Raw genomic sequence first — 26,293 nt, 5'->3', positions numbered from 1 at the left:
GCTTTGCTTCCATACTAATCTGTATGTGTGCGGTGCAGATATCATAGTTACTCTGTAAGAGCCGCTAACAGGTCTCCAAGGATTTACTTTTAAGAATTCAAATCTTCTCCAACACCGGCAGACGTCACAGCACTGACTAATGTAGAAATATGAGATATTAGAAAATAACACAAGTCAGCAATACCGACTAGGGGGGAGTTCCTGTTCACAGGAGCTTACAATCTGAGAAAATGGCAATACTAAAAAGCAGTCTTTAATGCTTCACTAGACACCTGTACAGGTGTATAATGGGGCACAGGCTTTAAAGTGAAATGACTGTAGTGATAACCATGGGAAAAGCGACATTATTTGCAAGAAGAGACGTTTATTGAGCCAAAAAGAGCCGGACTGCCCATCACTATTATAAACTCCCTGCCAGGATGGAAGAGACAATTAATACTAAAGGTGAAGGACCTGTGATGACATCATGTTCAAGTGACTCGTATGGGAGGAGACATCCTAGAGATTGCAGGAAGTGAAGTGTTTTCCCATGCATGAAGAAGTAGCTGGAGAAGATGAGGACACAAGGGCCAGGTAATCAGGATTCAGGGGCACACGGGGTGCTGTCTGTATATGGGGGTGTGTAGTCTCTATATTGTGGTGTGCAAACTTTATATAGAGGGTGCAGCCTGTATATGGGGTTGTGCAGCCTGTATAGGGGGGTGTATAGTCTGTATATGGGGGTGTGCAGTCTATATATTTGGGGGTACAGTTTCTGTATGGTGGGGTGCAGTCTCTTTATGGTGATGTGCAGGCTTTATATTGGGGTTCAGTAGGTATATGGGAGGGTGCAGTCTATATATGGGGTGTGCAGTCTGTATATGGGGGGTGCAGGTTGTATATAGGTGTGCAGTCTGTGTATGAATCATAGAATGTTAGAGTTGGAATAGTCATCATGTCCAACCCCCTGCTTAATGCAGGATTCACTAAACCATCTCAGACAGATATCTGTCCAGCCTCTGTTTGAAGACTTCCATTGAAGGAGAACTCACCACCTCTCGTGGCCGCCTGTTCCACTCATTGATCACCCTAGCTGGCAAAAAGTTTTTTCTAATATGTAATCTGTATCTTCTCCCATTTAGTTTCATCCCATTGCTTCTAGTCTTTCCTTGTGCAAATGAGAATAAGGATGATCCCTCTACAGTGTGACAGCCCTTGAGATATTAAGTCTCCTCTCTATGGCAGGGTGCAGTCTCTTTATGGTGGTGTGCAGGCTTTATAGGGGTGAATAAGTATATGGAAGGGTGCAGGCTGTATATGTGGTATACATGGAGTGCAGGCTGTATGTGTGGGGGTGAAGGTTATATATAGAGGTGCAAGTTATATATGGGGAGTACATGGGGTGCAGGCTGTATATGGAGGGGGATGCAGGCAGTATCTGGGGTAAATGGTGTGCCGGCTAAATGTGGAGGGGTGAAGGTTGTATATAGGGGTGCAGGTTATATATGGGGGGTACATGGGGGTGCAGGTTGTATATGGAGGGGGATGCAGGCGGTATCTGTGGGTACATGGGGTCCAGGCTAAATATATATTAAGATGATATCGTCTGCAACCAATACATTTAGTTCTACTAGGAACCTCTTATAATAAATATATAAAGCACAAAGGTATAGAATCTTTACACAAATTAAATATATATTAAATTAATACCATCGGCAGCCAGCATATCATTTAGTTTTAGCATAGACAATATATACTGTGTGTAATAGAATCATAGAATCATAGAATGGTAGAGTTGGAAGGGACCTCCTGGGTCATCTGGTCCAACCCCCTGCTCAAAGCAGGATTCACTAAATCATCTCAGACAGATGTCTGTCCAGCCTCTGTTTGAAGACGTCCATTGAAGGGGAACTCACCACCTCTCGTGGCAGCCTGTTCCACTCATTAATCACCCTAACTGTCAAAAAGTTTTTTCTAATATCTAATCTGTGTCTCCTCCCATTTAGTTTCATCCCATTGCTTCTAGTCTTTCCTTGTGCAAATGAGAATAAAGATGATCCTTCTACAATGTGACAGCCCTTGACATATTTGTAGACAGCTATTAAGTCTCCTCTCAGTCTTCTTTTTTGCAAGCTAAACATTCCCAAATCCTGCAACCGTTCCTCATAGGACATGGTTTGCAGACCAGTCACCATTCTGGTCGCTCTTCTCTGAACTTGCTCCAGTTTGTCTATGTCTTTTTTAAAATGTGGTGCCCAAAACTGTACACAGTATTCCAGATGAGGTCTGACCAAAGAGGAGTAAAGACCGATAATGACTTCACGTGATCTAGACTGTATGCTTCTGTTAATACATCCCAGAATTGTATTTGCCTTTTTTGCTGCTGCATCACACTGTTGACTCATGTTCAGTCTATGATCTATTAGTATACCTAAGTCTTTTTCACATGTACTGTTGCTTAGCTCTATTCCTCCCATTCTGTATATGCTTTTTTCATTTTTATTGCCCAGATGTAGTACTTTGCATTTTTCCCTGTTAAAAACCATTCTGTTGTTTGCTGCCCACTGCTCCAGTTTATTTAGGTCTTTTTGAATCCTCTCTCTCTCTTCTCTAGTATTAGCTATCCCTCCTAGCTTTGTGTCATCATTAATACCTGTGTCTTAAATATTACCATCAATGTACCACACTGCCCATTGGTTTTAATGCTTTTTTTAGGGGCAATTTTTATTGGATTTCTGTTTGCTGTGTTTAATTAAAGAAATTAATAAATTTATAATATTTTTGATTACACTGTATATATGCTTTTTTTCTATACATCTATAATGGAGGTAGTTTTCTGGCTTTGTATATGGGGGTGTGCAGGCAGTCTGTATATGGTGGTACTTGGCGTGCAGGTAGTATGTGTAGGGGAGTGCAGACTGTATATGGGTGTGCAGGTTGTATATGGGTAGTACATGGGAAGCAGGCTGTATATGGGGGTACATGTGGTGCAGGCTGTATATGGGTGGTAAATGGCATGCAGGCTGTATGTGTGGGGGGTGTAAAGTCTGTATATGGGGTGTGCAGGCTGTATATGGGGGGTTCAGGCTGTATGTGTGGGGGGTGCAGACTGTATGTGGATGTGCAGGCTATATATGGGTGGTACATGTGGTACAGGCTGTATATGGGGGTACATGGGGTGCAGGCTGTATATGTAGGGGTGAAGGTTGTATATAGGGCTGTAGGTTATATATGGGGGTGCATTGGGGTACAGGCTGTATATGGGGGGTACATGGGGGTGCAGGTTGTATATGGTGGGTTTATGGGGTGCTGGCTGCTTGGGGGTTATATGGGGCGCTGGCTATGTGGAGCGTAAATGGGGGTGCCGGCTGTGTACGATAGAGTGCAACAAAGGAGGGGACGGTAAGGGCTCCTTAGAGGATTTGAAGATTCAGTAAGGGCACAGTATGGGTGGCAGTGTACAAAAAGAGGAACATTGTGTAGGCAGAATATGGAGGGAGTACAATGTGAAGAGGGGGCATTTTGTGAAGGAGCACTGAAGATGGGAACAGTGTGGAGGCCAGAGTTCATACTATAGGTACAGTGTGGAGGAGGGACAGTGTAAAGGGTGTGACTGCCAATGTCATGGTGTTTTTATGATTTGCTGCTTTTACAGACTAAAAACTGTATTTTAGAAAAATGAATTTCTTTTTGCATTACTGTATTCTTAAAGCTGTAGCTTTTTGCCAAATGAGCCATATTAGGGCTTGCTCTTTGTGGGATGATTTGGCGTTTTCATTTAAATTATTTTTTTTACATATGACTTTTTAATTGCTTTTTGTTCAATTTTTTTGTGCGCTAGTATGATGAAAATGTGACATTTTTGGTGTGGTTTTTATTTTATTTTTTTTTTACAGTATTCGCCATACAGAATAAATAACATGCCAGTTTTATAGATCAGGTTGTTCCAGGTGCGGCAATACCAATTACGTGTACTCTTCTTTTGTTTTATCATAAAGGCTTTTAGTGATTTGTGTGCGTTTTTTTGTGTTTTTTTTAACATGGATTTCGTATGTAATGTCATAAAAGCAGTTTTAGGTGTAATCGAAAGGTGTCTCAGTACTTTTGTCCTTATATTGTATCTCAGGATACCATCATGTAATTGTTGAGTTTTTGACAACTACTTTGCCAAAAAAACTTGAGCAGTGCTGTATGGGCATTTAACTAATTGGAAAGCACATTGAGAACAATGAATGTTTTCAGTCCATTTCAGCTTAGAATTTCATAAATCCTCTATGTAAGAGTGCTATTATAGAATTTTCCAAATATTTATGAATGCAAAGTATTATTTCCTTAGCTGTGTAGTTATTAATTATATTTTCTTATCGATCACCTACATACTACACAGTGCTTTGCAGTCTCAGTCTGTCTACAGTTATGTCTTTAGATTGTAGGAGGAAACCAATGCAATTAATGTCCTTGATGGGATTTAAACCCAGGCCCCAATGCTGCGAAGCAACAGTATTAACCACTGAGCCACTGTGCTCGCCTGTTAAATGTCTGTTAAAAATGATCTGTACAGTGTAAAACTAAATATCAATATTTTCCAACCTTGCTGTCTTATGTGGGCTTTGTATTTTCATATAGGATCAACCTTTTGTTAAAGGGAATTTAATCAATAATGTGCAATCTTACCATTAGTGCACAAACATTAGATTCCAGAGAATGAAATTTGCCAATGTAATTAAAATGGGATTGGCTCCGGCTTCCTCACTGGCTTGTGTCCCAGTTTCTCAATTCAGTGATTATAAATTTCAATTAGTCTTACACTGACCTTCCATCACAGCATCATATGCTGTAAGTCCATCGCACTGTTCAACAGATCTCCATAGTGAATTTAGTGTAAGTTCCTTATAAATTATTATGCATTAATATAGCAGAATGATAACTTAATAGTAATTATCAGATGTTTAGCTGTGAATCATAATATTACTAATATGCATTGTACGCAGGATTTAACAATCTAATTCGCATGCCTTATCTTGGTTTTATTCTGCTACAGAAGTGTGGTGTATATAGTGTTCATAGCTGTATAATAGAGAATCGTTGAGTCTCAATATGGCGCCATATTGGAATTCCGCACAAGGCAATAAGTTCACACAAAAATCTATTTCGGGGTCTATAGCTAAATATGAAATATATGTACAAAATGATGTTGTTTTTGTCTTATTGTGCTATTTATCCATCAAGTCGCCATGGCTCGAGATCAAGCTGAAGGCCCTTAAATAAATAAATGAAATTTATTTTTTATTCTTAAAACCATTAATTTTTACGAATTATTACTCTTATTATGTGAAACAATTATTTTTTTTTTAAAGAGGACCTGTCACTTGGTTACAAGTGGGCAGTTTTTGCTCTTATTTTATTCCATCTGTTCCCCTAATTCTTCCTGTGTTTTTTTTTTATTTTTTGGAGAGGGTTGATCCACCATACAATTCCAAAGATATGGGCCAGTTTATTTAGTGCTACTCTTTATGGTTTGTACTAAGGGGGAATTTCTCACAGGGTAATATAGTTGAGCAGCATAAAGACATGCCCACTATAAGAATACTGAATAAAAATACTCCCCTTGCCCCTCCCCCCCAAAAAAAAACATAATACAGAATATTCAGGGGCACACCTGGAATAAATTGAAATGCAAAAAATCTATCCATTTTAGGCTGGTGATGGGTGCTCTCTAAATATTGCTAATACCTGATCTTAGTAGAATTAACACATATGGAAATAAGGAGTAAAGAAACATTTGTGAAGCGCATCCAAATATGTGTTAAACCTTATATTTTACTCTGATGAAAGCTTTATACAACCTTGGTATTGTTTCAAGTAGTTTAATCCATCAAGTTGTTATCTGGAATAGCTTCCAATGAACAGGTATGCCTTGTCAGCATCACCGGCATGCAAGAAAGTGTTTGCATTTATCAGGTTTGTTTTACAGAGGCAGTGTTGGTACACAGTTCAATAAGTGCTCAGCCTTATTCCACAACTGTTCTAAGATGGACTATAGTAAGAACCATTTAACTAAGCAAAGGGAAGCAACAATCCTTCATTATTTTAAAACATGAAGATCAGTCACTCTGGAAAATTGCTAGAACCTTGAAGGTATCCTCAAATGCAGCCATGAAAACCATCAATTGTTATGATGAAACTGACTTTCATAAGGACCATCTCAAGAAAAGAAGACCAAGAATTACCTCTGCTGTTGATGATAAGTTCATCCTCATAATCCAGCCTCAGAAACTGCAATTTGACAGTACCTCAGATAACAGTCCTTATATAAGCGATGCACTAACATGAAGTAGCAGACAAATCTCAACATCAACTGTCCAGGGGAGACTATAAGAAGCAAGTCTTTATGGTTGAATTGCTGAAAAAAATATAATGCTGAAATCCATAAACAAGAAGATACTTGTTTGGACCAAGGAACACAAGCCCTAGATATTAGATCAATGTAAATCTGTACCATGGTCTGATGAGTGAAAATTTTCGATTATGGTACCAGCTTTCATGCATTTGTGAGATGCAGAAATGGTGAATGGATAGTTTCTATAAGTGTTTCGCCCACTGTGAAACATGGAGAGAGACGTGTGATGGTGTGGGGCAGCTTCGGTGTTAATTTATTCCAAACTCAAGGCACACTTACCCAGCATAGCTGCAATCGCATTCTGCAATGACATCTGGTTTCCACTTAGTGAAACCATTATTATTTTGCAATAAGACAATGACCAAAAACATACCTCCAGGTCAGAGGCGTAGCTAGGGGTTTGTTTCAGAGGGGGCAAAACCTCTTAGTGGGCTCCTAACCAGGTAACCCTGATTAAAACTATGGTGGTGCACCCTAATAATGGATGTAGGAAAACCTCAGCAGATGACCGCACTGGTACTGAAAAAAATCTCTATACAAAGACCAACACTGATATTGCTGCCATATGGTGACCATATAGTGGTAGATACCAGTGCTGCAGAACATGTAAGAGATTACAGTGTAGATACAGATAGTGACTTATAGCTGACTTTCTTTTTGATGGAGTCATTCATACTTTTTCATGCAGCCCAGGCTGACTTGAAAACTTCTTACTGTCAGGACTCGTCTGCAGACTTTCTCAATGAATGGGTGCACGCGGGTGTGACACGATGGGGAATAACCCCGCCCACCCCACAACCTGTCACTCACCGTGGAACAGGGAACAGGAGACCCCTGGCTGCAGCTGCAAATAGTCATGACGTAAACAGAAGCAAGAGCCGGCTGCAGCCGGGGGTCACGTGCTGCCTGTGCGCGGTCAGCGATAGCGCCGCGCACAGGCAGTATTGGCAACATGAGGTATTTACGAAATTCATTAGTGACCCGGGGGGATACATTGGGGGGTTAATTTAAAGTAGTGGACAACCCCTTTAAACCCCGCTTCGCTGATTGGTCGTGCCCGAAACTACATACATATTCTAGAATACCCGATGCATTAGAATCGGGCCACCATCTAGTGTTGGTATAAGTGCAATGCATAGGTGTGTATTCACACTGTGACCATTAAACAAGCAGCACATAAGATAAAAAAGAATGAGCAAATAACCTGTAGTAAGTAAATAAATAGAAATAGTACATGCAAATAACACAGGGTACTTCGTTAACATTGTTTTGACAAAAAAAAACGTAAAAGCCATCCCACAACGACAAGGTGTGCCTTTGAGATAAACAATCTCACCGTAATCTATGTACCATATGTTTCCCGGACAAACGTCTTTGCCTCAAAGCAGATTTAAGGAGAATCGATCCCCATTTGGGATGGTTCCTTGTTTGTATAGGTGTTCCTGCAGGGTTTTGATGCCTTCAGTCTGCATCTACAATATGCACATTACAATAAGAACAAGGAAACTCAATGCATGAATAGTTGTGCCAAAACCTTTGACCAGCACTGTATGTTAATAACATCACACGGCATTGTAGGCAAGAGAGAGGCTCTAAAATCTTCATGAATCATAATGAAGTTTTATGCAATTGATAAAAAATTCCAAATTTTATATAACTTACAGTAAAAATGTCTTTAAATAAGTGAGGACGAACAGAAGTGAATGTATATATTAGTCTCCAGTCCCATCTGTGCGTGTGCACATATGCTTATTGAGAAAGAATATGCACTGTGCATCCATAGCACATCTTCATAGCAACTATTTGTTCCCATAGAAACAAGAACTGACTGCCTAATTCTGTTGAAGAAGAGCTGAACTGACAGAACTTTACAGTTCCGCCATGCTGTAGATAATAAAGTACCATGTCCAGGACACCAGGGAAAAGTCTTGTGAATATATAGAATGTCATAGTTATAGTTCTGTCACTAATACTGCTGCAGAGAAATCACGCGGCTAGTGACCTTGACAATGACTTCAAGCATGGCTGGCATGAAGATGTGATATGTTTTGTCACTAACTCAACAATTGCATCAGGAATATTTCATAATATGGATTAATGTGCGTAGATATTCTATATGTCAAATTCCCATTTAGGTGACAGCCATTTCATTTATCCAACATACAGTGGTGGCCAAAAGTATTGGCACCCCTGCAATTTTGTCAGATAATACTCAGTTTCTTCCTGAAAATGATTGCAATCACAAATTCTTTGGTATTATTATCTTCATTTAATTTGCTTGCAAGGAAAAAACACAAAAGAGAATGAAGCAAAAATCAAATCATTGATCATTTCACACAAAACTCCAAAAATGGGCCAGACAAAAGTATTGGCACCCTCAGCCTAATACCTGGTTACACAACCTTTAGCCAAAATAACTGCGAACAACCACATCCGGTAAGCATCAATGAGTTTCTTACAATGCTCTGCTGGAATTGTAGACCATTCTTCTTTGGCAAACTGCTCCAGGTCCCTGATATTTGAAGGGTGCCTTCTCCAAACTCCCATTTTGAGATCTCTCCACAGGTGTTCTATGGGATTCAGGTCTGGACTCATTGCTGGCCACCTTAGAAGTCTCCAGTGCTTTCTCTCAAACCATTTTATAGTGCTTTTGGAAGTGTGTTTTGGGTCATTGTCCTGCTGGAAGACCCATGACCTCTGAGCGAGACCCAGCTTTCTCTCACTGGGCCCTACATTATGCTGCAAAATTTGTTGGTAGTCTTCAGACTTCATAATGCCATGCACACGGTCAAGCAGTCCAAAGCAACCCCAAAACATCAGGGAACCTCCGCCATGTTTGACTGTAGGGACCGTGTTCTTTTCTTTGAATGCCTCTTTTTTTTCCTGTACACTCTATGTTGATGCTTTTTGCCAAAAAGCTCTACTTTTGTCTCATCTGACCAGAGAGCATTCTTCTAAAACGTTTTAGGCTTTCTCAGGTAAGTTTTGGCAAACTCCAGCCTGGCTTTTTTATGTCTCGGGGTAAGAAGTGGGGTCTTCCTGGGTATCCTACCGCACAGTTCCTTTTCATTCAGACGCCGACAGATAGTACAGGTTGACACTGTTGTACCCTCGGACTGCAGCTTGAACTTGTTTGGATGTTAGTCCAGTCGAGGTTCTTTATCCACCATCCGCACAATCTTGCGTTGAAATCTCTCGTCAATTTTTCTTTTCCGTCCACATCTAGGGAGGTTAGCCACAGTGCCATGGGCTTTAAACTTCTTGATGTCACTGCGCACGGAAGACACAGGAACATTCAGGTCTTTGGAGATGGACTTGTAGCCTTGAGATTGCTCATGCTTCCTCACAATTTGGTTTCTCAAGTCCTCAGACAGTTCTTTGGTCTTCTTTCTTTTCTCCGTGCTCAATGTGGTACATACAAGGACACAAGACAGAGGTTGAGTCAACTTTAATCCATTTTAACTGGCTGCAAGTGTGATTTAGTTATTGCCAACACCTGTTAGGTGCCACAGGTAAGTTACAGGTGCTGTTAATTACATGAATTAGAGAAGCATCACATGATTTTTCAAACAATGCCAATACTTTTGTCCACCCCCTTTTTTAGGTTTGGTGTGGAATTGTATCCAATTTGGCTTTAGGACAATTCTTTTTGTGTTTTTTCATTGAAGACAAATTAAATGAAGAGAATAATACCAAAGAATTTGTGATTGCAATCATTTTCAGGAAGAAACTGAGTATTATCTGACAGAATTGCAGGGGTGCCAATACTTTTGGCCACCACTGTACATAATCTGGCATGTATAAAACAAGAAATTCATATGAACTTCCGGTTTTGTAGTCTAATCAATCCAATCTGTATGTTCTGTAAAATGTCTATTCATTGATCAATGCCCTATTAGTGAGTATCGGTCCACTGTTGTTATGATAGGCTACAAGCACTAAGGAAAGACAGGAGATCTGTCCCTACAATAGAACTAAGCTAGATCCCTACGATGTAACGGGGAACCTGATCCTGCGATCAGACCCGCTAAAGTCCTCAGCTAGTCTGAATGAAGAACTATAGATGTGAGGGAGGGATCCCTACAAGAACTAGGGACTGGGAGAAAGATGGACACCTCCTAGCAGAAATTGTAGCAGTAAAAAGACAAACACACAACATAGAACATAAAGGTCAAAAGACCTAGCTAAACTGACTGAGAAAGGTTACAAAGCACCTGGCTAGCTTAAGAGTAGAAATTACAATGAAGTCCAGCATGGCCAGAAGGGCGGAGCAGGATTAAATAGGCAAAAAGGTCACGTGACCAGCAAAATAGAAAAAACCTAACAGGAGATTTCTAACAACTGTGACCATTCACTAAAATGAAGCTGAATTTTTATCAATGTGCCATTTAGGCTCTGCTTGACTTTGTTAGTAGGATGCATGGTATATGCTGAAAAATACATGAACATGATTATGTTATGAACGTAACACACACTCACGCATGGGTAAAGGAAAAAGGGAAGACCTACTACAGGTAGAAGCCGCATCCACAACCAACTGGTCCCTATACAAATTAGAAAGACCCTAAGCGCACAACTCAAAAACACCACCTTGGACCTGGCTCGTTAAAAGGCCATCGAGGGGTTTCTCATACCTCCTGAGGAACCAGAGGTGAGGCCGCCACACACTGCCAACAAGAGGAGAGGAAACTGTGCAGGAAGATGTGAAAATCCAGGGTGAGAAAATTAAAACATGTTCATATAAGGTAGAGAGATAAAGCTAGAGAGAGCCAAAAATAAACAGAACTAGAATAACCTCCCAGAAACCTAAAGAGGTGAAAGATAGAGGAACTGGAAGAAAAGCAAATAGACTCACTGCAGGAATTCAACTGGTATTTACCATGCAAGGTAAACCCCTTAGCTGAACGGCTGGAACTCCTAAACCCAAGTCCACCTAGAGGTATAGTAACATAGTAACATAGGTTGAATAAAGACTTAGGTCCATCAAGTTTAACCTTTCTCACCCAATTGTACTCCCTACATTAACACTACACTAACTTACTGGTACTAGGCCTCACAAATGTATTATTACCATTTTTATTATTACTGCACTATCACAATTACAAATTAACCAGTTTATAATTTTTTAATTAGTTTTTTTTTTTTTGTATTACTCTTATGATTCCAATAATGGTATTAGTAAAATCCCTATACCTAAATCTGGTAATCCATAAGAAGACAAAAACCCCAGGACACCTTCAGCCAATTTGCATCACGGGGAAAAATTCCTTCTTGACCACGAGAAAAGGCGATCAGTACAAGAATCCTGGATCAAATGTACTACTGTAAGTGTAACATTTAGCCCAATTTAACTGTAACCCACAATGTTACCTGTATCAAGGAAATCATCCAGCCCTTTTTTGAAAGCTACTATAGTGTCTGCCATTACTACCTCTTGTGGTAGGGCATTTCACAGTCCAACTGCTCTGACTGTAAAGAACCCTTTCCTGTTTAGGTGCCGGAATCGCCTTTCTTCCACCCTTAATGAGTGCCCCCTTGTCCTTGGAAGGAATAAGTCATGTGCTAGTCCTTTGTACTGACCACATATATATTTATACATGTAAATGAGATCCCCTCTGAGGCGTCGTTTTTCTAAGCTAAACCAGCTCAACTTTTTCAACCTCTCATCATATGAGATGCCTTCCATTCCTTGTAATAATCTAGTTGTCGCCTTTGAACTGACTCTATCATTTTTAAAATGTGGAGCCCAAAACTGGATCCCATATTTCACATGTGGCCTCACTCGTGATTTATAAAGGGGCAATAGTATGTTGGGATCGCTGTTTTTTATTTCTCTTTTATACATCTTAAAATCTTATTTGGTTTTGCAGCTGCTGCTTGACATTGAGTAATACTGCTCAACTTACTTTTAACCAGAATAGTCCAGTCTTTCTCCTCTTCTGTAGTCCCGTGTATGCCGCAATAAGATTACTCCTTTCTAGGTGCATTCCTTTACATTAATCTACATTGAACCTCATTTACCAAGTGTTTACCCTTTCAGACATCTTATCCAGATCATTCGGCAATATCGTAATGTCAAGATCAGATTTTAATATCCTACATGTTTTGGTGTCGTCAGCAAAGACTGACACTTTACTCTCAATCCCATCCCCAAGGTCATTAATAAAGAGGTTAGAAAGAATCCGTCCTAGCACAGATCCCTGCGGTACCCCACTGCTGACTATATCCCATTTAGAGAATGTACCATTTATGACGACTCTTTCTTTCCTATCATTTATCCAATTCCTTACCCATCTACATATATTTTCCCCAAGTCCTTGCTTCTGTAGCTTCAGTATAATGCTGTTATATGGTACAATATCAAATGCCTTTGCAAAGTCCAGATAAATCACATCAGCCGCATTACCAACATCCAGATTTGCACTTACCTCCTCATAGAACCCCAAGATGTCGGTTAGACACTACCTATTTTTCATTAATCTGTGCTGATTATCATTTATTATATTATTCTCTGTGATATAACTCTGCAGGTCATCTCTTATGATGCCTTCAAAAACTTTGCACACTACTGATGTCAGACTTACTGGACGGTAGTTACCTGGATCCACCTTCTTACCTTTCTTAAATATCGGTACCACATAGGCTATCCTTCAATCCTGTGGCACTACCCCTGTTACAAGAGAGTCTAAGAATACGAGAGACAGCGGTTTGTTAATTACTGAGCTCAATTCCCTCAGTATCCATGGAGCAATACCATCTGGTCCAGGGGATTTGTCAATGTTTAATTTGCTCAGACGCAGGCATACTTCTTTTTGTGTTAAACTAGTTATATTAGGTGGTGAACTTTGATTTTTTCCCTGTTGAAAGATCCCTGGAACAGACTGTTTGTTGGTGAACATGGATGAAAAGTGTCTGTTTAATATCTCAGCATTTTTTTGTTCTCTATAATGATCTTGTTATTATCGTCTTTTAAGGGCCAATACCATCTGATTTTCTCTTTTTGGCATTGATTTATGTATACATTTTTTGGGGATTTAATTTAATGTCCCTGACGATTTGTTGCTCTGTAGATAATTTTGCTAGCTTGATTTCTTTTTTACATTTCTTATTTAGATCTTTATACTCCTGAAATGCTATTTCTGTATTCTCGACCTTCAAGATTTTGAATGCCCTTTGTTTTTGTCTTATTAAACTTTGTACTGTCTTATTTATCCATAATGGTTTATTTTTATTCCTGGACATTTTATTACCATAGGATATATATTTTTCTACAGGATTCTAGTAATATTTCTTTAAACATGCCCCATTTACGCTCGGTATCCCCAGTTACCATTACATGGTCCCAGTCTACACGATTAAGCTCTTCCCTTAATTTGTTGAAATCAGCTTTCCTAAAGTTCCAGGTTTTTGCATTTCCTTTTTTAAATGTTTTATTGAATATTGCATTGAAACTTACCATATTATGGTCACTGCTCCCGGACCTGTAGATCTGAAATTGTATCTGGTCTATAGCGAGAAAGGAAGTGCAGTGAAGAGTGAACATATGAAACCCAACCCAGAATGTGATTGGGCAGTCCAAAACGGAAAATTGGAAAACACCTGGAGAGGAGCAAACCAAGAAGGGGGAACATAGACATCAGCATTTGGACATGGAACAATATGCAATTGCTCAGCAGACCGAGGAGCCGACCACGAAGCAACAGGTCAGTAGATCAAATTTCCAAACTGAGCCATGATAGCTTAAAGGGGTTTTCTAGGCTTAAGATATTGATGCTTAAGATATTGATAACCTATCCCCAGGATAGGTCATCAATATGTAATTGGTATGATCAACACCAATTATCCCCATTGATAAGCTTTTTTCAGCTCCAATGGTGGCCAGATAAATAATGCATGGAGCCAAACAGGGTGGCTCTGATCATGGTATCGATGCCATTCCCAGGAACTGCGGCTCTACTCCAACTTACTTCAATAGGAGCTTAGCCGCAGGCCCTGAGAATGACAGTTACACAGTGAACAAAGCTATGCTGTACAGCTCCCTTCACTGCACACATCCCACCCTGTAGGATCTGAAAACAGCTGACCATAGGGGATGCTAGAATTCAGATCCCTTTAAATCTGATATTGCTGACCTATCTAAGATCATCAATATCTTAAGCTTAGAAAAACATTTTAAGCCTTTCGAATCCTGGAAATTTGGATGCAGAAAAAAAAGCGATTTCATAATTTCTTTTTATGTCATTTACTAATTTATGATAATTTATAAACCATATGTTTTGGCCTACAGTTGAAACCAACCAGAATGGAAAATAATAAGTTAGGGCAGCTTCCTTTCTGGCAGATATGACTGTCCATTTAAATACATGCCAATGAGAAGAAATGTGTAGTCCGAATTCATTGACCAGAGCAATAATCTGAATGAGTTTTTATTTAAAACATACTTTTTGATCTCCTGCTCGATCTGACCACTTGATATGTGTATTTTCATCATGACATAACAAAGGTGTGAAGAAATTTCCAGGCAAATGCCATTGACATGAGTCTCCTAGCCCAACGCTCCAACCATGGTAATGCCAAACTTCTTCTGGGAATCAAAAAGTTTTTGATAGGTAAAATTTTCTTTACAGAATATTGTGTATAAAATAATAATACATATATTTTTGACAATTTACTATAAATACAAAGTTATTATAGGCTATAAAACACACATTCATGTTATTTTTTACAATATACAGTATATTGAGAGGACACTGTAATACTTAAAGAATTCTTAGGTATTTTTTTGGTGCTAAACTGCTTGAGAGATTTATATAAGTCATGTTAATGCAAATTATCAGCTTGGACCACAGAGAATACTCATGTCATTCCCTTTGTGATGTTGCTTGTGGCCCTATGGAGGATTTATGATATTCCTTAATGCAAAATTAAACATCAGTGTTAAATAACTGCTGACTCCTCTTCCCTATCTCTGACTGCACATTGTAGATCAAAGATGTCAGAACCCGTTACATTATAAGACTATACAGTTAAAACATCATGTATAAAAATTCTAAAGTGAATCTTTAATAATTTGTTTTACCAATGATTTGCCAAAATTACCCTTAAAGCTCCTCTCAGATTCATGGAAAGGAAAATCATAATAGCAATATGTAATAATGAAGACAACAAGAGATGTGGACACACTGGGTTGCTAATAGAAAAACCTTGGGCTAAACCTAAGAATTCCCATGTTGTTAGTACAGTATAACTAACAGTTGTATATGGAGATGGCTGCTCCCAGTAAGCACCTGTTCACACAGATTTCTTTTTTGCAAGTGCTGGTCAGTTTTTTCTGTTTCTATGTATAATCTTTGACTGAGCACTCCACCTCTATGCCACAGGCGATTTTAATTACAGCAGGATTAGTGATGAGCCAGTATGTTCGGTTAACCCTTTCAGCGAGTATACTCAGGCGAGTACCGAGTATCTTCAGCGTACTCGGTGATATGTTTGAATCACTCCCGTGTGCATGATTTGCGACTGTTTGACAGCTTTAATACATGTGATGATTGCGAAAGAAACAAGCATTCCTCACATGTATTAAAGCTGTCAAACAGTCGCAAATCATGCACACGGGAGTGATTCAAACATATCACCGAGTACGTTGGAGATACTCGGTACTCGCCGAAAGGGTTAACCGGACATACTCACTCATCACTAAGCAGGATCTTATTATCCCACACACAAGCAGACGGATGTCTCTTGGAGACATATTCACATTGATAGGGTCCTGGTATTTTTGAGAAACGCCTTACTGTGACTACCAGGTACACATGAATTGGCCAATTTATGCGTTAAGATTTCTCATTTATTTCTATTTTCTACAGCAGTAATGCTATTCATAGTTCATATATTTCATGTTCGCATACTTAGCGTTACAGAGTGCTACTTAGTTTGTTAGTTGTATATGGAGATGGCTGCTCCTAGTAAGCTCCAGTTCACCCCAATTTTTGTTTTGGAAGTGCCGGTCAGTTTTTTTCTGTTGCTAGTACAGTATAGTCTACATAAACCTTGGTTGTTGTGTAAGGCTGTGTGCCCACTATGCGTTTTTTAAACGTTTCCGCAGTGCTTGGTAGAAGGTCTGCCATGTTCCCCAATGATAATCCACATGTGCTGTGCACATGCTGCGGCAATTTCCGCTGCGGATTATCATTGCGGAAAAATGTGATGATGTGTCCCGCATCATCCATATAGCCAAAGGAAATCTCACGCCTGTGCAGGGACATCGCTGGCTCTTGCAGCCTCACTTTGCTCTGCCCTACTTTGTTCATTTATCATTTATTTTATTTTTTATTCTTATTTTTTATATTTCACCTATTTTTTTTCTTTGTTTCTCTTACACACTTACGCATATTTCAATTGTTTATGATATTTTTACCGTTTATTTCTTCATTGCCTTTTAATTCTATTTCTTTCCAAATCACCTTATTGCCCTGGATTTTTTGTTACACGTTTATCATCACTTTTATACTATTAGTTTTCTATATTCATTATTGTACATTCTGCCTCAGTTCACGCACACACATTACTTAGCACCATACATCTTGTCTCCCCCTCATTGCACTTCTGCTTGCTTCTTTCCTTCTGTATTCCAGTATGACACGCATCACTGTTATGCTCCACTCAGACATTCTTCCTGCGTTCCAACCGGGAGCCCACACTGATGTCGCCTCCTTACTGGAGAGCGGCATACCCATGATACTTACCTCTTCTCCACTCCCTCGTCAAAGCCACCAGCGAAACACGCGTCTGGTCATCCATGCTGTAGAGTCTCTATTTTGTATCTATTATGCTTGGTTGAACCATACTGCATGATACCATTAGTGTCTCTTGATGAAAAGGAACACTGATTCAATGTGATTAATTGTGTCATTGCGTGAATATTTCATTGGGGCTTATTTTGTGTGTATGTGTGTATATTTATTTATTTATATATATATATATATATATATATATATATATATATATATATGTGTATATATATATATCAAAAAATAGGAAACAGCACAAAAATTATGTTTTTGGTGCAAAAAAAGCCCCCCATGTACATACCAGTCCTTTAGATATCCATGCAAAAATGGAGGCAGCACACAGAGTAGAATAAAGTGATAAGGTTTAATAGCCCATATGGCAACGTTTCGGTCCAAAATTGTGGACCTTTCTCAAGCATAGGTAAGGTGCAAGTGCAGAGTATTTAAGGCGCTCTAATTACAATAGTAATCAGCAGCAATTACATGAAAAGTGCATAATATACATAATCTTTCAGATAAATAATATTACAAGACATGATGTTGCATAATCAGTGTAAAGTGACATTGTTTTTCTGCACTATGTAAACAGGCTTATAGCCATAACACTCATATCAATACATAATTGATCATATGCAGCAGCTGTGTATACAAATAGGAAAACATGGCTCACCCCAATTTGGATTTGCATATGGCGCCAAAATCTCGGCGTTCCTGTAGCTAATACCACGCATGTCAGAACAGGAGGTAAGGACTTCCGCATCTGTGCACTAGAAGACCAGGTTTACTGGCGCCATCTTGGAAAAGGGCATTTCGCTCACAACATCTGTCACATGGTGATCACATGATCGCACCATCGAGCATCATGGGCGTCACATGATCTAGAGGCACAAAGCAGTATAAAGAGCACTGCCCACCATATTGGAGAAGGGAAACTTGCCCAATTTTCATATAATATAAGAGATATTACAAATAGAAGGACCGTATCCAAATAATAATAAATAAAGCATTAAACCAAATATCCTGTGGTTTAAAATAAGAGATAGACCCAAGTAGCATGAGAACACCCCCCATATGCTGGAGTAAGCAACCCAGAGGCCAAAGGTATAGGGGAGATATGAACCTTTGAGGAACACATCTCTACCCTAGAACAAGGGTTATCATGTCATAAATAGAACTGTATAATCATATTGGATCACGGACTCCAAGGTAAGTGCATATATTGAAATCCACATTCCTAATCCAACATAGCGCAATATAAATAAATGGTTTATATATGATATAGAATACATAACACATTATGATCTCAATAATATACATATGGGGATGAGTCATGTCCTCCGTTGTCCTACAGCATCAGCAGATCTAAAGAATCAAAGAAAAAAGAATATAAAAATTAATAAAAGCACCTAAGATTTATACCATGTACGACAAACAAATTCACAAAGGAGAGAAAATCAGGCAAGCGATCATTTCTAGTGGATCACACCCAATTTAAAGTCAATATTAAGTCTCCTAATCCATTCAAGTTCCCTGATCTTGAGGAGGCGCACCCTATTTCCTCCTCTTCTAAGTGGGGGTATATGGTCAATAATCCTAAATTTCAATTGTTTCTCAAGTTGTGGCTGCTCTATGAAATGTTTAGAGACAGGTAAGTCGAGTCTTTTCTTCCTAATAGAGTGCCTATGATTGTTCATCCTAGTCTTGAAATCTGTAGTCGTCTCACCGATATATAGTAAATTACATGGGCACTGCAGTAAATAGATAATATAATCAGAAGAGCATGTAAGATAGTATTTGATTGTATATATCACTCCACTTATTGGATGTTGAAATTTATCTATTTTTAGCATATTTGGGCAATTTACACAATTGAGACATGGGAAACAGCCCAATCTTTGTCTCCCAGTTAGTGAACCCTGGGTTATTGTCTTCTGAGGACCAATATCCGCCCGTCTTAATCTATCGCTAATGTTCTTAGTCCGTTTATATGAATTTAACGGGGGCATTTTAAACTCTTTAATTTCCGGCAGACATCTATTAAGCATAGGCCAATGTTTTTTAACAATATTGGCCACATATTTGCTCTGTTCACAAAAGGTGGTAACGAATGGGATTCTCTCCAAAGTAGTATACCCACTGGCTTTTTAATCCAACAGGGTAGTTTGAGCTATTTTTTCAACCTTATCCCTCCATTTATTCAAAAGTTTTTTTGGGTACTTCCTCTCTCTAAATCTGTCAACCACAGAGTCCAAAGTAGTCCCAAGTCTACCTTCATTGCTAACAATTCTCCTAACTCTTAAGAACTGACTATATGGTAAGGATTCCACCATTTTACGTGGGTGATGGCTATCATATCGTAATAAATCATTCTTATCCGTCGGTTTAACAAACAATACCGTACTCAATTTATGATTCCATACTTAATCAGAACATCCAAAAATTGTATCTCTGTATCTGAGCTCAAAAGTGTAAATTTAATATCACTATCCAGGCTATTCCAAAAAACATGGAATTCCACCAATTCCTCCATAGATCCAGACCAAAGGAGGAGGACATCATCTATGTATTTCCACCACCCCCGAACATGTTTGAAGTGGTTGGACACATAGATAAGGTCCTCCTCCATGACCATCATGGTCAAATTAGCATATGCGGGAGCCATGCTGGCCCCCATGGCAGTCCCTCTACGTTGTAGATAATATTTATCACCAAAGAGGAAATAATTATTTTTCAGTACAAGCTCCAACAGACACATGATAAAGTCACTTTCCCTTGGTGTATAATCAGTCTCACCCAGTTTCTTACTCACTGCCGCAAGTCCCACTTCATGATTAATTGACGTGTATAAAGAGGTCACGTCAAAGGAAGCCAAAATTATTTTACTTTCAATTGCAACCAAATAAAATTTCCTTAAAAAATCTGTAGTGTCTAACACAAAAGATGTTGCTTGTCTATATAGAGGACCTAAGACCCTATCAAGATATATAGTAATACAGCTGAACAGGGAATCACTCTCTCAGACGATTGGACGTCCGGGGGGATTTACAAGAAACTTATGTATTTTAGGGAGTATGTATATCACCGGTGTAACCGGATTATCATGCATAAGAAATTTATATACAGTACAGACCAAAAGTTTGGACACACCTCATTTAAAGATTTTTCTGTATTTTCATGACTATGAAAATTGTACATTTGCACTGATGGTATCAAAACTATGAATTAACACATGTGGAATTATATACTTAACAAAAAAGTGTGAAACAACTGAAAATATGTCTTATATTCTAGGTTCTTCAAAGTAGCCACCTTTTGCTTTGATGACTGCTTTGCACACTCTTGGCATTCTCTTGATGAGCTTCAAGAGGTAGTCACCGGAAATGGTCTTCCAACAATGTTGAAGGAGTTCCCAGAGATGCTTAGCACTTGTTGGCCCTTTTGCCTTCACTCTGCGGTCCAGCTCACCCCAAACCATCTCGATTGGGTTCAGGTCTGGTGACTGTGGAGGCCAGGTCATCTGACGTAGCACCCCATCACATTCCTTCTTGGTCAAATAGCCCTTACACAGCCTGGAGGTGTGTTTGGGGTCATTGTCCTGTTGAAAAATAAATGATCCAACTAAACGCAAACTAGATGGAATAGCATGCCGCAGCAAGATGCTGTGGTAGCCATGCTGGTTCAGTATGCCTTCAATTTTGAATAAATCCCCAACAGTGTCACCAGCAAAGCACCCCACACCATCACACCTCCTCCTCCATGCTTCACGGTGGGAACCAGGCATGTAGAGTCCATCCGTTCACTTTTTCTGCGTCGCACAAAGACACGGTGGTTGGAACCAAAGATCTCAAATTTGGACTCATCAGACCAATGCACAGATTTCTACTGGTCTAATGTCCATTCCTTGTGTTCTTTAGCCCAAATAAGTCTCTTCTGCTTGTTGCCTGTCCTTAGCAGTGGTTTCCTAGCAGCTATTTTACCGTGAAGGCCTGCTGCACAAAGTCTCCTTTTAACAGTTGTTGAAGAGATGTGTCTGCTGCTAGAACGCTGTGTGGCATTGACCTAGTCTCTAATCTGAGCTGCTGTTAACCTGCGATTTCTGAGGCTGGTGACTCGGATAAACTTATCCTCAGAAGCAGAGGTGACTCTTGGTCTTCCTTTCCTGGGGCGGTCCTCATGTGAGCCAGTTTATTTGTAGCGCTTGATGGTTTTTGCAACTGCACTTGGGGACACTTTCAAAGTTTGCCCAATTTTTCGCACTGACTGACCTTCATTTCTTAAAGTAATGATGGCCACTCGTTTTTCTTTACTTAGCTGCTTTTTTCTTGCCATAATACAAATTCTAACAGTCTATTCAGTAGGACTATCAGCTGTGTATCCACCAGACTTCTGCACAACACAACTGATGGTCCCAACCCCATTGATAAGGCAAGAAATCCCACTTATTAAACCTGACAGGGCACACCTGTGAAGTGAAAACCATTTCCGGTGACTACCTCTTGAAGCTCATCAAGAGAATGCCAAGAGTGTGCAAAGCAGTCATCAAAGCAAAAGGTGGCTACTTTGAAGAACCTAGAATATAAGACATATTTTCAGTTGTTTCATACTTTTTTGTTAAGTATATAATTCCACATGTGTTAATTCATAGTTTTGATGCCTTCGGTGTGAATGTACAATTATCATAGTCATGAAAATACAGAAAAATCTTTAAATGAGAAGGTGTGTCCAAACTTTTGGTCTGTACTGTTGATCTTCATCAATGATATTTTGATGGATAGCTTCATCTAAGATGAATTTACTTTTCCTCATAATTACATATTTAGGGTCCGCATTTAATTCCTCATATACCTCGGTGTCCGATAGCTGTCGCTCTACTTCAGCTATATATTTGACTGTATCCATGACGACGACCGGTCCCCCTTATCAGCGGGTTTGATCGTGAGGTCGCAGTCATGGATCAAGGAATCCAAAACTCTATAATCATCCTTGGTAAAAGTAGGATGTCTGAAAGTATTCCTAGTGTAGGAACGTTTCAAGTCCTCAATATCTCTATTTACTGCAGTGATGTAGGCTTCTATAGCGGGCTCATTAATTAAAGGTACAAAGTCACTCTTGTTACTGAGCTTCACATCATGTAACCTCAAAACATTTTTGGTGATATCAATATCCGTATTTTTATAAGTTTTTTTATCACTTCTGCCATACCAATACTTTATTTTTATGGATCTAAAAAAACTTATATAGTTCAGTTTCAAGTTTAAACCAATTCACATGTGTATTAAAACTAAATGATAAACCCTTGGACAAAACATTAATCGCCTCCATGGACAAATTTTTAGAGGAAAGATTAACTACCAATTCTGTTCCTTTGACCTCATGGTTGTTTGTTTCGATGGATTCATCCGGTTTCTTTGTCTTGTTTCCCTTTTCTCCATGGTTGTGTTTCCTTCCACCTCTTCTTGTCCTCCGTTGTCCCCTGTTTCCATCAAACTTTCTGGAAATACGGTTTGGAAAATGTAAGGTATTGTACATATTCAGACAGTCCCTAGAGAGAGTATAACCACCTGATCTATTATAGGATTTCTTATCAAAGGCAGCTCTGCCTCCATTTCTCTGCCAGCCATAAACATTACCCAAATGGTAGTCCTCCGCATCCCTGGTCCACTTATGTCTCTTAGTTTCTTCTAGATCAATTTTAACTTTTTGTAGCCGTGTATCAACTGTCTCTTTAAATTTTGACCATATCTCAGGATTCACCAATTCCTTTAATTTAACCTCTGAGTCCAAAATACTGACACTCAGGATTGAAATTTCCTCTTGTAAATATTCCATATTCAGGAGTAGTAAATCCATAGAATATTTGTTAGATAAAGATAAAAATTTATCACAAAAAACACTATTATTCCAAAATAAATTTGGACGAATATTGGATCTCAAACCTCTGGGAATTCTTCTATTTTTAAAATATTCCTTCAAAGTCATTAAATGGAGTTTTACGCTATACTTGCGTTTCAAATCAGAAGAAGATGGTGTGTCCAGGAATGTCGCCTCTCCCTTAATTCGTCCAAGGATCCTCTCCTCATCTGCCATGGTATAACAAAAAACATCGGGCATATCCAGCTTAGCAGTAGTCATATCCAAATAATGTGCACGCTTCCAGAAAGGTAATAGACAAAAATCTAAAAATAGGAAACAGCACAAAAATTATGTTTTTGGTGCAAAAAACGCCCCCCAGGTACATACCAGTCCTTTAGATATCCAATCAAAAATGGAGGCAGCACACAGAGTAGAATAAAGTGATATGGTTTAATAGCCCATATGGCAACGTTTCGGTCCAAAATTGTGGACCTTTCTCATGCATAGGTAAGGTGCAAGTGCAGAGTATTTAAGGCGATCTAATTACAATAGTAATCAGCAGCAATTACATGAAAAGTGCATAATATACATAATCTTTCAGATAAATAATATTACAAGACATGATGGTACATAATCAGTGTAAAGTGACATAGTGCAAAAAAACAATGTAAACAGGCTTATAGCCATAACATAGCATTTTAAACTCTTTAATTTCCGGCAGACATACAGTACAGACCAAAAGTTTGGACACACCTCATTTAAAGATTTTTCTGTATTTTCATGACTATGAAAATTGTACATGCACACTGAAGGCATCAAAACTATGAATTAACACATGTGGAATTATATACTTAACAAAAAAGTGTGAAACAACTGAAAATGTCTTATATTCTAGGTTCTTCAAAGTAGCCACCTTTTGCTTTGATGACTGCTTTGCACACTCTTGGCATTCTCTTGATGAGCTTCAAGAGGTAGTCACCGGAAATGGTCTTCCAACAATGTTGAAGGAGTTCCCAGAGATGCTTAGCACTTGTTGGCCCTTTTGCCTTCACTCTGTGGTCCAGCTCACCCCAAACCATCTCGATTGGGTTCAGGTCTGGTGACTGTGGAGGCCAGGTCATCTGGTGTAGCACCCCATCACTCTCCTTGGTCAAATAGCCCTTACACAGCCCTTCGGAGACTTCAGCGCACAGAGAGTTAGCGACTAGCATATCAGGTAAAGAAGAAGAAGAAACTTCTGACTGTCCTGAAGATATGGGGACTGGACACCCCTTGTACCTTAGCAGTCCCCCAGGATACACCATACAAGGTCTCCAGACCTGAGCGGGCACTAGATCTCTCGGCTCTGGACGACTTGTGGGTAAACCAGTCAGCACCTGGAATGTAAGCTTCTTCATGTGTAATGCTCCAATCTGGAGCTTAATTTGTACAGACATTTTGACTGTTTCTGAGTAGGGCTCGGCCTTCCCTGACAATGCCCAAACCGGCTTCTGGAGTTTTCGGACGGGAATCAAACAGTGACTCTTCAAGGCTTTAAGCCCGAAACTTCTGGTTAATCCGAGGCTTTTACTTGCCACGGAGACAGTCATGGTCATCTGTGGAGAGTAAACACTAAGGCCAAGGGCAGCCTCTCCTACAGGCCTAATGTCTTGGGATTCTCCAACCCTCTCTGGACAAAGACCGTCAGGGGGTCCCAAACAACCGCAGCGGGACCTCAATCTGATTTTGTGTTTGAGTTCCAGCCTCTGCTTTGCCTGACGAACATGGTCAACCTTCATGGATTCAGTGCGGGTAGCTGCTTCTGCAGGCTGGGGAACAAGAGGTCTTTGGGAGGACAGAACCTGGCGTGATGGTTTGCACGTCTGGACTGCCTCTTGAGGTTGGGAAGAGAAGTATTCTGCGGAGCGTAGTCATCCTGTGTGAATTCTGGGTGGGCAGCAGTCTCTTCGGGCTGGAGAACTGGTGAGCTACCCACACACATTACCCATCGGGGCTGCTCCGGGATACTGGGAAATGAAGCTTTAGCAGAGGCTTCAGGATTGGGGTCATCGAAGACCATTAGAAAGGCCACCAGGAAGGCCTGCAGGTCAAAGACGATAGGATCCCATGCTTCCCATAGGGGGGTGATCCATTTCAAGGCATCACCCGCTAGGTAGGACATCATAAATGCCACTTTAACCCGATCGGTAGGAAAATAGTGAGGATAGAACTTGAAATGCAGCATGCATTGCTCCACAAATGCACGACTTCGTTTTGGATCCCCATAGTACCGTGGCGGATCCGCAGGAACGAGTGCTGATAGCTCCATTTGGACTGGTGCGTACATCGCCTGGACATCAGCTTGCGAAAAAAAATTTTCTTGGTGCTCGTATTCGCCAGACAAGGATTCAAATGTCTCTGAGAGCGAAGGGCCGTGGGGCTCAATGGGAACCATGGCCTGAGCAAACTGTTATGCACACGCCCGGGCTGACTGCCGTGTGTGTGATTTAGTGATTCCACTGTGCCATGAACCGGAGAGTGCCTGGAGGGGCGTAACTAAGTATCAACCCGATTTGACCAAGGTCGCACGATGGCTAACGACGCCGTGCACCCGGAAGGAACCAAGCAGAGGGACCAGGTGCTACTCCACTCCAGACCCCGGACACGACAGTTGACCCACACCGGTGAATACAGGAACAGGCAGGTTAGGCTGGCACACAGACAGGTGGGTATTGGCAGGCACGGCTGGCATGCAGACAGGTGGGTATTGGCAGGCACGGCTGGCATGCAGACAGGTGGGCACTGGCAGGCACGGCTGGAGTGCAGACAGGAGTATAATGACAAGTACGGCTGGCGTGCAGACGGGGAGGTACTAGCAGGTTGGAGCACAGGCTGGATAGGGTCCAGTACAGACGGGGATTCAGGAACCGAACCGCAGATGCGGTAGACAAGCAGAGCAGAGAGGAACCGCTGGAGCAGTGGGCAAGGCGGAGCAGAGAGGTACCGCCGGAGCAGTGAGCAAGCAGAGCAGGGAGAAACCGCCGGAGCGGTGAGCAAGGCAGAGCATGCAGGAACCACCGGAGCAGTGAGCAAGGCAGAGCAGGCAGGAACCGCCGGAGCGGTGAGCAAGGGAGAGAGGACAGGGCTCTGTTCACACTGAGCAGACTGGAAGGGAAAAGCAGAACCAGATACACACAAGGTACTTGCAATGAAGTATCGAGTGGACTCTAAACTCACAACAAGTACAGAGACATCCAGTAGGAGTTAGGTGCAGGTTCAGAGACTGCAGGAA

The 26,293-nt window shown here is 40.3% G+C and overlaps 1 long non-coding RNA gene across 1 annotated transcript in view; it reads left to right on the top strand.

Moving 5' to 3' along the window:
* The first annotated feature begins 277 nt into the window (after window positions 1-277).
* The window catches only part of LOC141172389 (uncharacterized), a 176,708-nt gene continuing 150,692 nt past the window's right edge, over window positions 278-26,293 (top strand). The window contains exons 1-2 of the long non-coding RNA XR_012252468.1: window positions 278-573; window positions 13,892-14,082. This is a non-coding gene — a long non-coding RNA (uncharacterized lncRNA). The remainder of the gene's footprint in view (window positions 574-13,891; window positions 14,083-26,293) is intronic.

This window comes from Phyllobates terribilis, unplaced genomic scaffold, assembly GCF_046119375.1.
Source record: "Phyllobates terribilis strain yellow unplaced genomic scaffold, ASM4611937v1 Scaffold_1__5_contigs__length_1240528914, whole genome shotgun sequence".
NCBI lineage: Eukaryota > Metazoa > Chordata > Amphibia > Anura > Dendrobatidae > Phyllobates > Phyllobates terribilis.
The sequence above is the reverse complement of the archived record's forward strand: the minus strand, read 5'-3'. Positions and strand labels throughout refer to the sequence as shown.